The following is a 19,126-nucleotide window of genomic DNA, read 5'->3' on the forward strand; positions in this document are numbered from 1 at the left end:
AGGTTTTGAATGCTCGGTATATTTTTTGATTTAACTAAGGCGTTTGATTGTGTTGATCACAAAATATTGCTCCAGAAGTTGCACCATTACAGAATATGGGGAGTAGCTCACAATTGGTTCACCTCTTACTTTAGCAACAGACAGAAAAAGGTCATTATTCACAATGCTGAGAATGGCTATGATGTGGGGTCTGAGTGGGGTATGGTCAAGTGCAGAATGCCCCCGGGATCAGAGTTGGGGCCACTCCTGTTCCTTATTTATATAAATGATAAGCCCTCTAGTATTACGGGTAACTCTAAAATATTTCTGTTTGCTGATGACACTAGCTTGATAGTAAAGGATGCTGTGTACAACATTGGCTTGGTTTCAAATAGTGCAGTTCATGACCTAAGTTCATGGCCTGTAGAAAATAAACTAATGCTACATCACAGTAAGACTCAGTTTTTACAGTTTTTAACACGCAATTCAACAAAAACTGACGTTGTAATTTCACAGAAGGGGCGTATGATTAGTGAAATGGAACAGTTCAAATTTCTAGGTGTTCAGATAGATAGTAAACTGTCATGGAAAGCCCACATTCAGGATCTTCTTCAAAGACTTAATGCTGCCATTTTTACTATTCGAATGGTATCTGAAGTGAGTGATCATTCAACATGAAAATTAGTCTACTTTGCTTATTTTCATTCACTTATGTCATATGATATTGTATTTTGGAGTAACTCCCATTCTAAAAGGAGATTTTTGGCTGAGAAACGGGTGATTCAGGCAATAAGTGGTGTAAGTTTACGAACCTCTTGTCGACCCCTGCTCATGAGTCTGGGTATTTTGACACTGGCCTCTCAATATATATATTCCTGACTGTCATTTCTTGTTAACAATATTAGCTTATTCCCAAGAATAAGCAGCTTTCACTCAGTTAATACTTGGTAGAAATCAAACCTGCATTTGGATTGGACTTCCTTAACTCTTGTGCAGAAAGGTGTGCAGTATACTGCTGCATCCATTTTCAAAAAGCTACCACTCAAATTCAAAAATCTAAGCAGTAATCCATGTGCTTTCAAATCAAAATGGAAGTTTCCTCATGGGTCACTCTTTCTATTCTGTTGAGGAGTTCCTTGAAAAATTAAGCTGGTTCTTGTTGTATTGTTGATTGTGTTTATGGACTGACTTTTTTTCGGGTTCATGAACATTTTATTTTTATCTGTTATTACTTTTATGTTGTAATTTCATGTACTGACACGTTCCACAACCTTGGAGATTTGCTCCTCAATTTGGTCCTATGGAACTTCATGTGTAAATAAAAAAAAATAAATAAATAAAAAAATAAAATAAAAAATAAAAAAAAATAAAAAAATGACACCTACTCCAGTCCTGTCACAAAATACCCCATTAGAGGCCAGGCAACCTGTGAAAGCAGCCATGTTATATGTCAGTTCCGCTGCAACCACAGCACAGCATTTCACAGTGGTATGACAAACAACCATCTGTCAACTAGAATGAATGTCCACCACCAAACTGTTGCCAAAAAAAAGGTGACCACCCAATACCACAACATGCCAGATTTCAATGGCTGCTTCACAATCTGTGCTGTCTGGATCCTCCACACCACCAGCAGCTTTTTTGAGCTGCGCAGATGGGAGCTATCCTTACAGTACATCCTTCACCACTGAAACCTTCCTGGCCTAAGAAACCTAAGTTAACTCGCTGCCCCTACACCCCCAACCAATACAGAAAGAGAGAGAGAGAGAGAGAGAGAGAGAGAGAGAGAGAGAGAGAGAGAGAGAGAGAGTGTCTGCTAGATAGTCCACAGACAGTTCCTCCTCTCCCATAAGCCGCTCGACGCACCCCCTAACCACCTCCAAGCCTCCTGCCTCTCTACATCCCTTTCCCCCACCCCCCACCCGACCCCATCCCACACCCCCATCTCACCCTAGTACATTCCCTGTGGGCCAGTAAAGAGCTGGCAGTTGACTGAGCACAATGTAGGGAGACAGATGTGTGCATGTGAATGAGTGTGGTTGTGTTTCTGTGCAGGTTTTTCCCACAGCTAGAAAAAGGAATTGCATTATCAAAGCTAGCCAAACCACACACCTTTTGTTTGTGTACCTATCAATGATGCAGTGCTTCTACCTTTCGGTGAGTCATTTCCTTTATTCCTAAATAATTTTTCATTTTCAACCAGAATTTTCTGTACATTGTAATACTCAGCAGACTTTCACCATGAAACTAACTGTTTCAAAAAAGTAGAAAGCAGAAAGTATGAGGAAAAAAGTAAAAGCTCACCTGGAATTGATGGGATTTCCAACAGAGCTCTAAAAGCTTGTTCCTAACAGATAAGTAGGATTCTCAGCCACTTATGTTGTAGCTCAATGAAACAGGGCACTTCTCTGGATAGACTGAAATATGCTATTGTTAAACCATTGCATAAAAAAGGGGATAGGTCTGATGCTAACAACTAGCACCCAGTCTCACTTGTGACAGCTTTAGCCAATATTCTTGAAAAAGTAATGTATTCAGGAGTATCTTCACATATTTGTAAAAATGAAGAACTAACAAAATGTCAGTTGGTTTTCAGAAAGGCTTTTCAACAGAAAATGCTATATATGCTTTTCCTGACCAAATATTAAATGCTCTGAATAACTGAACATCGTCTATTGGGATTTTTTGTGATCTCTTAAAGGCTGTTGATGGTGTGAATCATGAAATTCTTCTACATAAGCTTAAGTATTGTGGCATGACTGGGACAGTACACAAATGTTTTAATTCACATTTAACTGGAAGAATGCAGGAGGTTGAAAGTAACAAAACAGATAGACTACAAAAACAGAGGAGTTCTCTACCTATGGAGGTATCAATAATGGTGTCCCACAGAGTTCAGTCTTGGGTCTCTTATTGTTCTTAATATATATTAATGACTTTCCATTCTATATTCATGAACTTGCAAAGATAGTTCCTTTTGCCGATGATGCAGGTATAGTAATCTCACCCTACAATGAAGAATTAGCTAAGGAAATTGTAAATAATGTCTTTTGGAAAATTATTGAGTGGTTCTCTGCAAATGGACATTTACTACATTTTAAGAAAATGCGGTATACACAGTTCTGTACAGTGAATATCATAACCCCATTGATAAATATAGACATTGAATAGAAGTCTGTTGCTAAGACAGAATATTCAAAATTTGTGGGCGTGTACACAGATGAGTAATTGAATTGGAAGAAACACATTAATGGTCTGCTGAAACGTTTTGGTTCAGCTACTTATGATATTAGGTTTATTGCAAATTTATGTGATAAACATATCAGTAAATTAGTATATTATGGATGTTCTTATTCATTGCATTCATAAGGCATCATATTTTGGGGTAATTTGATTCTGTGTTGTCTGTCAATTATACTTCTTCCCTTTCAGGGAAGTTATTCCTCACTGTCCAAACACTTGGTCGAGATGTTCGCATGCAGGTGGATACTGGTTCTGCTGCCACTATCATCAATTCTCAGACGTATCTTCAGTTGGGTTCTCCAATCCTGTCACCTGTCACTAGGCAATTACGGACTTACAATAAACAGAAGATTTCTCTCTTGGGAGAATTTGGTGCTGAGGTATCTTACAAATCTGTCGTTCGCACTGTTCTCATATTTGTGGTCGACCATAGTAATGTGGAGAATCTTTTTGGTTTCGATGCCTTTCGTGTTTTTGGGTTCTCCATAGATGACTCTGTCAATATCATCTCTAATGCTATTCCTTATTCTTAGTTGGATTCCTTGTCAATGACATTTTCGTCCCTTTTTTCTCCTGGGTTAGGCCATGCAAACGACTTTGAAGCTCATGTCATGCTCAAACCCACTGCTTGGCCTAAGTTTTTTTGGGCTTGGCCCATTCCTGTGGCCCTTCGTGATTATTTCAAACGGGAGCTGGATTGTCTCACTGCTTCAGGGGTCTTGCTTCCTGTCACTTCCAGTGAGTGGTCCTCTCTTGTCGTTGTTGTTGCTAAGCCAAATGGTGATATTCATCTCTGTGGCGATTTCAAAGCCACTGTAAATGATCAATGCCTTATCGACACTTACCCTATGCCTTGACCTGAAGAATTGTTCTATAAACTTGCTGGAGGCCAGTATTTTTCTAAACTTGACCTGTCAGAAGCTTATCATCAACTTCCTCTTGACGCTGCTTCCCAGCAGTTTCTGGTCCTTAACACGCCTTTCGGCCTCTATCAATACCAACGATTTCCATTTGGGGTTGCCAGCGCCCCTGCTCTCTTTCAGTGATTCTTGGAACAATTGTTGCCCACTGTCCCTGGATGTATAAATTACCAGGATGACATTGTTGTCTCTGGCTCCACCAATGTTGAACATCTTCAAAATCTCTGCACACTTTTTCATGTCTTACAGACTGCCGGTCTTAAGTGTAATCTTCAGAAATCAAAATTTTTTCAGGCATTTATCACGTACTTGGGGTTTCAACTCTCTTGGGATGATATTCGTCCACTTCAGCAAACTGTCGCTGCGATCGATGCCCTTCCTTGCCCTACATCTGTTAAGGAACTGCAGGCCTTCTTGGGGAAAATAGCATACTATCACAAATTTTTACCGTCTGCTGCTTCGGTGGCTCAGCCGTTGCATCGCCTGTTGCATAAAAATGTGCCTTTTCACTGGTCCGCATCATGCGATGTGGCTTTCCAGAAATTGAAGACTGTGCTGAAACAGGCCCCATGCCTGGCTACTTATTGATCTGGCCAACATCTTGTTCTTGCCACAGACGCCTCTCAATATGGGGTCGGTGCAGTCGTTGCGCACCGTTTTTCTGATGGTTCTGAACAACCTATTGCTTATGCCTCCAAAATGCTCATGGATGCCCAACAAAAGTATTCTCAAATTGAAAAAGAAGCTTTGGCCATTATTTATGCTCTTCATAAGTTTGGTGTTTATCTCTATGGATCCAAATTTCATCTTGTTATGGATCACAAACCACTTGTTTCCTTGTTTCATCCATCAACGTCACTTCCCGACAAGGCTGCACACCGCCTCCAGCATTGAGCTCTTTACTTGTCTCGTTTCAATTATGAGATTCATTTCCAGCCGATGGCTCAACATGTGAATGCTGATGCACTGTCTCGCCTTCCCATGGGTCCTGATCTGGCATTCGACAGGGATGAACTTCTGTGTTTCCGCCTGGATGTTGCCGAGCAGCGGGTTGTGGACGGGTTCCCCATCACCGGGGGCCAGCTGGCGGCTGCTACGGGTTCTGACCCTACCCTCTCCTGGGTTTTACGCTGTATTCAGAAGGGTTGGCCAGATTGTCCATCTGCTAAGACTTCTGATCCGTTGTGGAACTACTACGCTTTGCGTTACTGCCTCACGACTATGGATAATGTTATCCTCCTTTCCACCGAAAATGCTTCGCCGCGTGTTGTGGTACCTGCGTCTTTGCATGCTTCAGTCTTGCGCCTCCTTCACCAAGGGCACTGGGGAGTCTCTTGCACAAAATCTCTGGCGTGCTGTCATATGTACTGGCCCGGCATCGACTCTGAAATCGCACACGTGGACGCTGCCTGCGGCCCTTGTGTATCACAGGCCGCCGCCCAGAAGCCATCTTTGTCACTGTGGCCTTCGCCTGAGAAGCCCTGGCAGCATATTCATGCTGACTTCGCGGGTATTTTTTTATGTACTTATTGGCTTCTCATTATTGACGCCCACTCTAACTTTCCTTTCATTGTCCATTGCACGTCGCCTACCACCGCAGCAACCACCAATGCTCTAGCTCGCATTTTCTCTTTGGAAGGACTTCCCTCTACTCTTGTTACTGATAATGGTCCGCAATTTGCCTCTTCTGGTTTTGCGGATTTTTGTGCCCGTCATGGCGTCATGCATGTCAAGGCTGAATGACTGGTCTGCACATTTAAGGCTCAGATGAGGAAACTCCTGACTTCTTCTGCTGATGATGCGCTTCTCCAGTTTCTGGCTTCTTACCATTTCACCCCCATGGGCGACCACAGCCCGGCTGAGCTCTTACATGGCTGACAGCCCTACACGCTACTTCATCTTCTGCGGCCTTCCACCTCACTGCCGCGGGTGCCTTCGCTTGGCCGGTTCACTGCCGATGACCTTGTATGGGTATGGGGATATGGCAGGCGACCAAAATGGAGTCCTTATGACACCGTGGCCAACGCCTGTATGAAATCCAGATGGACACAGGTGTTGCAGTGTGTCATTCGGACCAGCTTCGGCCTCGTGTGCCGGCAGCGCCTGTTCCTGATGCCGCTACACCACCTTCGGCTCCACCTGATGCTTGGGATACTGGAATCTCTCATTACTCACAACGCAGTCCTCTCACCATCATATCGGTGCCAGCACAAGAACTAATGCTACCAGGAGACGTGCCCATGCAGGAACCAGGTGACCATCATCTGTCAGAGCAACTCTACTTGCCTCCTTCTCCTACAGACGCGGACACATCGCCCATGTCTCCTGTTATATCAACTGGACTTGCCGCAATGGGCAGATTGGTGTACGGGGGCCCAGCAGATTCAACCCCCATGTCTCCTGTCATCTCGACCCATTATGATAACACTTCCGTCTGCATGGAAAGTGTCCTCCTCGAGACTTTACGGCCAGTCAGACAACACCTATGGATGTTAGCAATCTACAAGCCACCTCCATCAAGACCTGTGCAAAAAATTCAAAGGGTGGAAAAGTGTTGTGACTTACCAATCTTTCAAAGTGCCGCTGCGCAGTTACGTGTGTCCTCTACATGTGGCACTGTCTGCCAGCCATGCAGCAGCAGCGACACCTAAGCGTCCAGCCAGCCAGCGGCTGCTAGACTTGGACTCAGTTATGATTTGACTGTTAAAGTGTGAACACGTCTTACTCTGTTTACTCGATCTGTGACTTTCATGTATTGCATCTTCCTTGAAATATATTTGTTCAACTTGAAGTTATTACACTCCTCTTGTGATTTTTGAAGTGTATTCATTATTACAAGCTGAAATTTATTGCAGAACTCAATTAGGATTTCTCTGTCTCATTCCTACCACTGAGGTCATATTCTCCTATAACTATGTCGTCTGTCCCTTCCCCTGCTACAGTATTCGTCACCCGTTATTATTAAATTTTCATTCTCCTGTATATACTGCAATACACATTCCATATCCTCATACATTTTCTCTGTATCTCTATCTTACACTTCTATTGATGGCATGTGTACCTAAACTATTGTTGTTGATACTAGTTTGCTACTGATTCTGATGAGAGTATCCTGTTGGTGGGCTGTTAATAGTCACTCTCTGCCTTACCTTCCTATTTATGATTAATCGTATTCTGGTTATAACATTTTCTGCTACTGTTGATATTGCCCTACATTTGCCTGGCAAGAAATCATTATCTTCTTTCTAATTCATTTGATTGACACATTATATCTAGGCTATATTTAGACTGAGCCTTAGCATTTCCATTTACAGATTTTCTAGCTTCCCTACCACATTCAGACTTCTGTCATTCCATTCTGCAACTCTTAGAATGTTACCCTTTCACTGGTTATTCAATCTTTTTCTCATGATCACTTCCCCCTTGGCAGTCCCCTTTCAGAGATCTGGAAGGTGGACTAAGACGGAAATGTTTGCCAATGGAGAGATCATCGTGACACTTTCAACTACAGGCCACATGTCCTGTGGATACTACATATATCTCTTGAATGTAGAAATTTTTGTAGACTTATGCAGCCTAATGCCAATTCTCGTTGCTGAGTCCTTTGCCTTTTACAGTCAGTTTCTCCATTCCAAGGGCAAGAGGGTGCTCCAAGCCCCTATCCACTCTTCCTTTTTCTTTGACAAGGCCGTTGGCATAATGAGAGTAGCTCCTTATAATAAGCCTTTGATCACTGTTTCTGATGACCTTTATTCAAAATTTAAACTGTGGCTGGGATGAAACCTGGGCTCCATGACGTTTTGATTACTAGTCAAAGATGCTAACCCTAATTCATAATGACCATCAAGAAATGTCATATGCTTTGAGAAAGACATTATGAGGGTCAAGAGGACAACAGAAGGTTACAGTAGGTGGTTTGGGGAGCATATCAGGGAGAAAGCATCTCATTTCAGAGGTGACTGGAGAAAGTCATATTTTGGCTTTCCATTTTGAGGCATTTGAGACCCAAATGACAAGTGGGAGGGGATTCTAAATTTCTCGGTAGTGGAAGCTGTATTAGTCAGAGAATGAGGAGAATACACTGCCCAGAACATTTATTGGCAGATAAAATCTGTAGGGTGTCAGGAGAGAAAAGCCAGGGAGATGTAGCTGGTGTACATATGTGCATATAAAGTTGTATATTCACATCTAAAGCTTAACATACTAACATAAAATTGCAACTATATTAGTTCATTCCAATGTTATGCTGTTCAGGAAAGAAACAATAAGTGGAAGAAAGAAAAACTGAGTGAGCGGGAAACAGAGGAAGACCAATTATATACTCCTGGAAATTGAAATAAGAACATCGTGAATTCATTGTCCCAGGAAGGGGAAACTTTATTGACACATTCCTGGGGTTCGATGACGGTTTGGATGTACCGTGCACTATTCAGTGTCCCCTCGACGATCACCAGTGGTGTACGGCCAGTGTAGGAGATCGCTCCCCACACCATGATGCCGGGTGTTGGCCCTGTGTGCCTCGGTCGTATGCAGTCCTGATTGTGGCGCTCACCTGCACGGTGCCAAACACGCATACGACCATCATTGGCACCAAGGCAGAAGCGACTCTCATCGCTGAAGACGACACGTCTCCATTCGTCCCTCCATTCATGCCTGTCGCGACACCACTGGAGGCGGGCTGCATGATGTTGGGGCGTGAGCGGAAGACGGCCTAACGGTGTGCGGGACCGTAGCCCAGCTTCATGGAGACGGTTGCGAATGGTCCTCGCCGATACCCCAGGAGCAACAGTGTCCCTAATTTGTTGGGAAGTGGCGGTGCGGTCCCCTACGGCACTGCGTAGGATCCTACGGTCTTGGCGTGCATCCGTGCATCGCAGCGGTCCGGTCCCAGGTCGACGTGCACGTGCACCTTCCGCCGACCACTGGCGACAACATCGATGTACTGTGGAGACCTCACGCCCCACGTGTTGAGCAATTCGGCGGTACATCCACCCGGCCTCCCGCATGCCCACTACACGCCCTCACTCAAAGTCCGTCAACTGCACATACGGTTCACGTCCACGCTGTCGCGGCATGCTACCAGTGTTAAAGACTGTGATGGAGCTCTGTATGCCACGGCAAACTGGCTGACACTGACGGCGGCGGTGCACAAATGCTGCGCAGCTAGCGCCATTCGACGGCCAACACCGCGGTTCCTGGTGTGTCCGCTGTGCCGTGCGTGTGATCATTGCTTGTACAGCCCTCTCGCAGTGTCCGGAGCAAGTATGGTGGGTCTGACACACCGGTGTCAATGTGTTCTTTTTTCCATTTCCAGGAGTGTAGTTAAGGGAGGAAAAAATCGACATTTTTACCTTTTGCCTCACTGATATAAACTCATAAGGTATTGAGGGTTTTGATGATGGAGGAGATATGTCTGATATTGACAGAGACAGTACTAGTCTATCCATCATTGAGATGCAAGCACTAACTTGGCAAACTCAATTGATGTTGAGCATAAGCTGAGTAGCTAAACTGACCATAGCATTCAGAAATTTATTGAGATACTAATTTTGTTTTAGGATTTATACAAAAGTGCATTTTGTAGAATTTTTATTTATTATCACAATTTACCCAAACCCCATTCCATTCTGAACACTTTCATACAATCTAAATGTAATGGAATTACCTGAATGTTTTGGTCTGTTGACACTGAATGACAAGATAAGCTAGAGAAAGATGTTACGAGAAACTGCACAATTGTTCATTGGTGGGAAGTAAGGCAACAGATGCAGTTCTGTGTGAAAACAGCTATGGCCACATGATCATGCAGATTATAGTGGAAAGGTATATAGCACTAAACATATAGTTAGTCTTCATTTTAAAAATAACAAAAATATTTGCAGAAAGTCTACATGTTAAGCTTTAGGATTTGCAATATCCTTGACAATGTAGCTAATTTCAGTTCAGCTTGGTGGTGCCCAATGAAACCCATGAGTCAGAAGTTTTTAGAAGTCATGTCACTCACATAAAACAGATATGATGCCCACGTATGTATATAAAATAAAATTAGCAATATAGTAATTACAGTCACAATCAACTTAGTGTACCATATATAGTCAGAGTCAATATTCTAAAATGTTCAAAGCAAACATTATTGGTGACAAAAAAGCTAGCTATCTGGCTCTCCCTTTCCCCACTGCACTGGGGGTTGTAAACTTTGTAGCAAAAAATCTCTGCCCCTGGTGATGGTCAGGCTGAAAGCTTCTCCGCTTTCCTTTATATATATATCAGAGAGGGAAACATTCCATGTGGGAAAAAATATATCTAAAAAGAAAGATGATGTAACTTACCAAACGAAAGTGTTGGTGTGTTGATAGACACACAAATAAACACAAACACACACACAAAATTCAAGCTTTTGCAACCCATGGTTGCTTCATCAGGAAAGAGGGAAGGAGAGGGAAAGACGAAAGGATGTGGGTTTTAAGGGAGAGGGTAAGGAGTCATTCCAATCCCGGGAGTGGAAAGACTTACCTTAGGGGGAAAAAAAGGACAGGTATACACTTGCACACACACACATATCCATCTGCACATATACAGACACTATATATATATGAAAGAGAAAAATAAAGTTCTTATTACTTTTACTGCAGAAATACTACTGAAAGAAATTATCCTTTATGGCTCAATCAACAAGCTACAACAGTGACAGAATTAAGCAAGTAAAAGGTGTTTAAGGCGATTAAGTTCTGTTCACACCTCTAGGTTGTTGGAAAGTTTACTTACTTCTGAAATCTACATAGAACTAATTCCAGCATGTCAGTATCAGATGGCTCCCTACCTGCTCTGATATCGTTCCCCACAGTATTTTGGAAGAAAGTTTATAATGAACAGAGCCAGTAATCTACAATGGTTTAGGGGGAAAAACAAATCACTGGTTCAAATACTGGCCCATGCACAACAGTACATAGTACTAATATCTTCTGAAAAGGCACACATGAAAATGTGATTGTTTAGGGGCTCATATCTCTGGTTCTATTGGCCATAGAGGTAAGGGCTCATATGTTTCGGATAGCATTTGACCTGGTGACCATTTGTATACCTATCAGAAGAAATGGCATACTGCACCAGCCTTACAGTACAGGATCAAATTTTAACAATATAACAAAAAGGATAGTTACTACTCACCAAATAGTGGAGATGCGAGTCCCCACAGAAAGGCACCACTAAAAGACTGTCAAATTAGACAACACACACACACACACACACACACACACACACACAAATGCAACTCACACATACATGACAGTCTCTGGCAGCTGGAGCCAGACTGCGAGCAGTAGGGCATTATGGGAGAGGCAACAGGGTGGGGGTAAGGAGAAGGCTGGGGCAGGGAGGGAGGCGGATAGCAGGATAGGTAAAGTGCTGCTCGGAGCATGCAGTGATGAGGTGGAGAGTGGGGCAGCTAGCTGCGATTGGGAGGTTAGATGGTGGGAGGGGGACAGAGGGGGGAGGTTTTAGCAGAAAAGGAGAGAAGTAAAATGATTGGGTATAGTGGTGGAACAGAGAGCTATGTAAGTGCTGGATTGGTTCTTTCAAGTTACATGTGCTCTAGGGGGCTTATAAAAGCAACATTTGTTCATTGGTGGTCCTTGAGAAAACCCCAAAAAACCATGATTTTTTAGTATGAAAAGGACTGACTGTGGGGATGGCCACTTGTATATAATTTCTATCCATGGTAGATTAATGAAATACCACATATTATTAAGATGATATTTGAAGGGAATTCTGATACTTTTTTTGATATTATCTTTTACTGAGATCTAGAAGTTCAAAATTACCATACTTATGAATATAAAATTTGCATGTAATATGTGGTTTGAGGTGTCAATGTAGTTTTAACTGATGTAGCAAACACATGGCAAGGGCTCTAGGATCATTGTAAGTGTTCTGAGGTCATGAAATTAGTCAGAATTTTTTTGACAATAAAACTTTATTACATGCTATCTCTGTATGACATATCTGTGTAAAGTAATGAATCTGACAACACTGTGAGTGATCTGGCAATGCTGTGTTGTTCTACTTGTGTAGACTGGTGTGTTCATCATTTCCAGATGCTCACTCTGGATCTCAACTCCATACAGCCAGAGAGCACAATCAGTGCCATTGCATTTTCATTGTGTGTTACAAAAATGGAACAGTGGAATTTAGAGCAACGCAATCCCTTCAAGTTTTGTGTTAAATTTGGGGAATCCATGAGTGTGACCTTCAAAAAGTTGAATAGGCTTATGGGGAAATTGCTTATCAGGAGCACAGTTTTTCCATAGGCACAAATCACTTTTTAAATGCGAAGAACACATTGAAGATCAGCCTCACTCAGGGTGACTTTCAACTTCATAAACCTAAGAAAATTATGGATGTGTTCAGGGTCTTGTGAGATCAGACTGACATTTAACAATAGGGATGATGGTTGACCTCTTAATAAACTTTAACATTGTCACTGTACATCAAATTTTGATCAAATATTGGCACATGCAAAAGGTTTATGCCAAAATACCTTACTGAGCAGGACAATTGAAGAGAGGACTGCCAATGACCATGAATGACTCAGTCATGTGATCATAGGTGATGAACCTTGGAGTTTTTAATACAATCCTGAGACAAAGTGAGGAGTGGTACACTGAGACATCCCCTCAAACAAAAAGAGCCTGAATGAACAAATCGAAGATCAAAACAATGCTGATTTGATATTTTGACAGTAGGGGTTTAATGCATAAGGAATTTGTTCCTCCATGACAAATTGTCAATCAACTGTTTTACAAAGATAACCTTGAAAGACCCATGAAAAGGGTGAATCAAGAGAGACTTCACATTGCAGGCATGTGGATACTGCATTGTAACAATGCTCCATGTCACATGCCCACTTGCATCACAGAATTTTTGACCTCAAATGGCATTCCTGTTGTTCCAGAGCTCCCTTCTTCGACTGATCTGAGTGCTTGAGACTTTTTCTTTTCCCAAAATCGAAAAATGTCTTAAAAGGACATCATTTTAGGACTCTGGAGAATATTCAAAAGAATGTGACTGACAATTAGAGGCCCAACCATATATAAACAGCACACTGTGCTAGCCTTTCAGCACTGCTACCAAGATTGAGAACAACTCCATCAGTGTATAGCTGCCAAAGGGAACTACTTTGCAGGGGACAATATTGTTGTTTGAAAAAAATAAAAAAAATTGGTAGATAAAAAATCAGTCTCATTACTTTTCTCACACACCTCATTTAATGGGCTCTTAACATCTATACAAATATGCTCAAAGTGGTACTGCAGTGGCAAAAAAGGATATTAACATGCCTTAAAAGGTCTTAAAATTCCTACCAAAAATTGTGTAAAGCTGAGAAGACTGCGAATTCAATAAAATGTTTCTAATAAAATTTTTATGCTTTTAAGATAAAAATAATAAGCCAGGTGTTTTCAGTGAACTGCAATCGATAAGCAAAGTATCCAGAAAAAACATAAAGCAAACGATTTTGTGTCAGTTGGATACTTATCTGTTGTTTATATGCATCAAAGTATGTAAATATGTAAGAAGTGTATAAATAAAGAGTAAAAATTTTACTGGCCTATTGAATTTGTTTTATATAAACAGCACACTGTGCTGTAGCAGGGAAAAGAAGGGAACCAATGGAAAAACACTTCTGTTTGAGCACAAGAAAGGCAAAAGAAAGGCAAACATGTTCCTCTTCAAATGACTCTGAAAGGAAAGTGGGGAACCAACTACCTCCAATCCTCATACCACTTTCCTCACCAAATATTTTGGCATGAAAACATATTCAGGCTTTTTGTGCTGAAAGAGAGTAACAGAGAGACAGTGCCACTGGGAGAGACAATGATGGTGGGAGAGAGAAAGTGGTGGTGAAAGAGAGGTGGATGAAGACAACACCTGTGGGAGCCAAGGAAAGAGCAGATATTGATGATTAATCAGAGGTAGTAGCAGTAAAAGAGAAAGAGAAATGGATGGAGGTAGAATCAGTGGAAGCAAACGAGAGAGGAGACAGTGGAAATGAAAAATACAGATGCGTTGAGACCATATGTAGGCTTGGTGGGGGGAGTCTGGAGCCTCCCAGATCAGTGAACTTTGACATGTATGTCTAGGGGAGGCTGCATTAGGACTAAAATTTAAACACTTGGGTATAGGGGAAAAAGAAAGTTAGACATCCTAGAATTTTTGAGGTGCTAAGATATGGTGGAGACAGTGGTAGTGGGAAAGGAAGTTAACATTTGTTAATGTCAGTTAATAAAATGTTATTGAATCTATAGGGGTTGTTTCACAAGATGGTGGCTGTTCCTTCCTTCATGTAATGCAGCAGAGAGCAGCCATACTTAATTTTGAGACTAGTAATCATGAAAACTAGACATTATGAGCTGATTTTATCCATAATTCTGGATCTATGGAAGTACTACCTCCAATTTGTAGCATCAGTTGGAGTTGGGGTCTCATCCTTCTTCACTGGATAGTAGAACTCCTGCATCTGCACTGTTCACCTTATGTCTCACCTGCACACTGTCAAAGTTCTGTGTATAACAACTTCCTGTCATCCATCTCATGAAGGACACATTTGTCTCTCTTCCATCACTACCGCTCCTCCAAAGAAATGCTCACATTGGCCATTTACTTTCAAATTTTAGATTCCTGTGTGGCTCTATATATTACAAAAACTTAGTATTTACTTTCTTCATCTAAAATTAAACATCATACTCTTAGTCTGTAATAAATATAACAGTGTATGTTTATAGATAACGCGAACGATCCCTGTTTAAATTTGTCCCTCTGATTTTCCACAAATGACAGACTTCTTGTCTGATCTTAGTGATGACCATCCCTCTGTGCCTTCATTTGTGGCTTAAAAGGCTGCACTATATTTGATAACTTTGAGGAAAAAAATATTAATTCAATATCTAACAGAATTTTTACAGGGTCAAGATCAAGGATGTTGTTTGGGATTTGGAAAAGGACTGGGTAAATTTGAGTCAGGGAAAAGGAGTTAAGCTTTTTCAGGAACTGTAGGAACTGTTCTTCACCATGTGTTCAGACCACAAAGATGACAATGAAACTGTATGAAGACAGGATCCAGCTTCTGGATCTTGAAGATTGCTTCTCTTATGTGGCCTATGAAAAGGTTAATATGGAATAGGACCAGCCTGGCACCCAAAGAAGCCCTCATGATTTGATAGTACGTTTTGTCCTCAAAGCACTTATTGTTAAGGATTAAGTGACAATAAATGAGCTTTCATGTGGGCACTGGGAGAGGAAGTGTTATGGAGCTGAGAGATCACATGTATATGGGATGTTTGTACAAAGTGATGTTGCATTGATAGTAGAAAGTTGGATTCCATCTGGGAGAGGGACAGAATGGATTTAAGATATTTGAGGAAGCAGCTGAATGTATTTTATGTTGTGCTGGAGGCTATGGTTGTTGGAGCAGAAGTTCTAATCTAGCATCCCTGAGATGCATTTGATGGGGGCTATGAAGCCAGCTGGAACAGAATGGCTAGCATGGTTATTTTTGTGTATTTTAGGAGTAAGTAGATGTGTGTGGGTCAGGATAAGGAGTTCGGTAGGAATAATTATGGGTTATCATGAGAAGCCTAGGTTTTTAAGGATATTCTGCAGCTCTTCTGGATGGAAGCTATGGAGTCATTATGAATGGTTTTGTATGTTTATATAATGTAATTGGGTAGACAAAAAAAATCTACTCACCAAGCGGCAGCAGGAGAACACACATATAATAAAAAGGGCTTTACATATGCTAGCTTTTGGAGCCAGTGGCTCCTTCTCCTGGCAGAAGGGTTGAAGGGAAAGGAAGGAGGATGAAGGAAAAGGACTAAAGAGGTTTAGGAAAAGGAAAAAAGTTCAGAAAAGTCACCCAGAACCCTGACTCAGGGGAGACTTACCAGACAGGATGAGAAGTCTTTCTTGTCATCCCATCTGGTAAGTCTCCCATGACCTGGGGTTCTGGGTGACTTTCCTGAACTCTTCCCCTTTTCCTAGACCTCTGTAGTCCTTTTCCTTAACCCCTCTTCCTTCCCCCTCAACCCTTCTGTCACAAGGAGGAGTCACTGACTCAGAAAGATTGCTTAAGTAAAGCCCTTTTTATTATATGTGTGTTCTCCTGCTGCCACTTGGTGTGGTTTTTTTTTATCTATCCAATTACTTCATATTGTCAAAAATTGATCATTTTTGTTATTTCACATGTTGAGGTGCTCACGGACTGCTTGGAAATTTTTGGTAAGTTCCTATGGGACCAAACTGCTGAGGTCTTCAGTCCCTAGGCTTGCACACTATTTAATCTAACTTATGCTAAGGACAACACACACACTCTATCCTGAGGGAGGACTTGAACCTCCAATGGAGGGAGCCACATGAACCATGGCAAGATGTCTCAGACTGCACGGCTACCCCACTCGGCACAGACAGCTGAAGTCAGTCTGATGCATACTCCTCATGGTCAAGTACCACAATTTAGGAGCTATTGTCCACAGGGAGTCGCTAAAATTAATAGCCAGCTTGTGATTCAGCATGCATAAGGTTTTCAGGAAGGGTTGCGAGACAACGCTGGAAATGAGGAATTCCCAGAGTGCTTGGAGGTTGTGGTGAAGGAGGAGGACAACTCTGTAATATGGGTTGGAAGTGTTCTAGAAAGAATTGTATGCCCAAACTGTTTTATTCTTTTTATTTATTTATTTCATCTTCAAGCATTTTGCATGCTATTGATGTTAATAATTTGTACAAAATGAATAATGCATAATGGGAAATTCTGGCAGATTCCAGCAAGCAGTGTGGTGATGGTGTGCCAGACTCACACTCCCACTTTATTATTGAGCTAACATGGAGTTCTTTCACCAATCTTCTTTTCAGGATAGCCGGCTGTGATTGTCTGCCCAAGTTCTTCTCTGAAGATAAGATGCTGTTTAGGAGGAATTTTTTATACTCTTAAAATAACTCTGTACACTCAGGATACACTTAAACTGATCTCACTATATTTTCACTTACACAAAAAAGACGCCATATAAATGATTCATTTTTTGTAAGCCCAACAATTACTGGTCCAACAGATACTCTTACATACTTTATGACAAATACCATCCTAACACACATAGCAAAGATAGCCATAAAATAAGGATCCCATTGGATGTTCTCCGCTATTTTCTGAGCCATCTCTTGTACCTTGTTACATGTTTATTCAAATGTTTGAAAATTTATCTCAGAAATTACGCCAGGTCCTTCTGTACGCTTTAGTTCTTTCATGCCTATTGGTAGCCAAGACAAAGTGTCAGGTACGATATTCTCTGAACCCTTTACATACTGGATCTCAATGTCATATTCTTGAAGAAATAACAGCCACCGCATCAATCTACTATGCAGTAATCGGCTGTTCATTAGAAATGAACGTGCTTGGAATTTTTGTATATCCCATATTATGGCCAATAATTCCTTTTCCGTTGCCTTATAATTCAATTCATGTTTGTTGAGACTCCTGCTAGCAAAAGCTATTGGCACATGGCCTATACTTTCTGTACCCTCTTCACCTTAGAAAAGTCCTGCCGCAATACCATAGTCTGATGCATAGGTTGAAATCTTAAATGGTTCCCCCATCACTGGATGATGCAATATCGGTGATTCTGATAGTGCCCACTTCACATTTTCAAATGCATGATGTGCCTCTTGGTCCCAACTCCATGGTATTCCGTTCTGTAATAAATGCAAAAGTCGAGGGTTTTTCAGCTCTTGTCTTTGTTCATAGCATCTATAATACCCTGCCATTCCAAGAAATCCCTTCAATCGTCTTATGTTTCTAGGTGGTGGACACTTCTTAATGGCCTTTATACGTTCTGGATCACTCTTAATTCCTTGTACACCTACGATATGTCCCAATAATTTTAGCTCTTGCCTTGCAAAGCGTGATTTAGACAATTTTAATGTAATACCTTTTTCTTTAAATCTTTTTAGGGTTTTCTTCAAGGTTAGGCAATGCTTGTTCCAGGTGGGTGATATTATCAGTATATCATCTACATATATAATTAAATCCTTTAATAACTCTCTCCCTATCATTTCATCCAGTGAGCGTGTAAATACTGATACCGAGATATTTAGCCCAAATGGTAAGACATTAAAATGATAGGATTTCCCATCAAATAGGAATGCTGTACATTTCCTTAAATCTGGATGTAACTGGATCTGCTAACACCCAGCAGTCAGGTCCATCGAGCTAAAATACTGCGCTTTCTCGAATTTGGCTAATAATTCATCGATGTTAATAGGTCTGTCCCTTTTGGTTTCTATATGTTTTTTCAGAGTGCACATGTCCAGTATGAGATGCACACCTCCTGCAGCCTTTTTCACTGCTACCAAGGGATTATTTATAATGCTCGTACTGCGTTCTATTATTTTATTATCTACTATTTTATTTATCTCATCCTTAACTGCTTCCTTTAAGCTCACCGATATCGGGTACAGTTTACAGAAGAATGGAGTATTATCTATGATCTTAAATTTACATACATAGTCACTTATACTACCTGCACTATCATATTCTAATAGAATTTCTGCTGAATCTGATTTTTGGTCGTTGTTTAATATTGGGGATTCATTTACTTTATTTTGTATGTCAGCTCATTGTGATGCATGACTTACATTTTCCATCTCTGGTGACAATTGCGCTGTCACAGTTAATCATAAACGCTGGTGTTCAGCCATTTGTTTATCAATATAATTGCCTGCTAAAAACTTAACACAATATTTATCATCACTGAATCCAAAATGAAGACAACTCTCTTCAAAATTCAATATGATGTTAAACTGTGACGGCCAATCTAAGCCAAATAACACCTCTCTATTAATATTTTCTACTACCAGCAATGTTTGCTGGAACATAATATCACCGATGTTACAATTTACTTTGATTTCGTATTTTACAACCTTACTTTTAGTTCCAGTTATAC

Source organism: Schistocerca cancellata, chromosome 2 (assembly GCF_023864275.1).
Source record: "Schistocerca cancellata isolate TAMUIC-IGC-003103 chromosome 2, iqSchCanc2.1, whole genome shotgun sequence".
Lineage (NCBI taxonomy): Eukaryota > Metazoa > Arthropoda > Insecta > Orthoptera > Acrididae > Schistocerca > Schistocerca cancellata.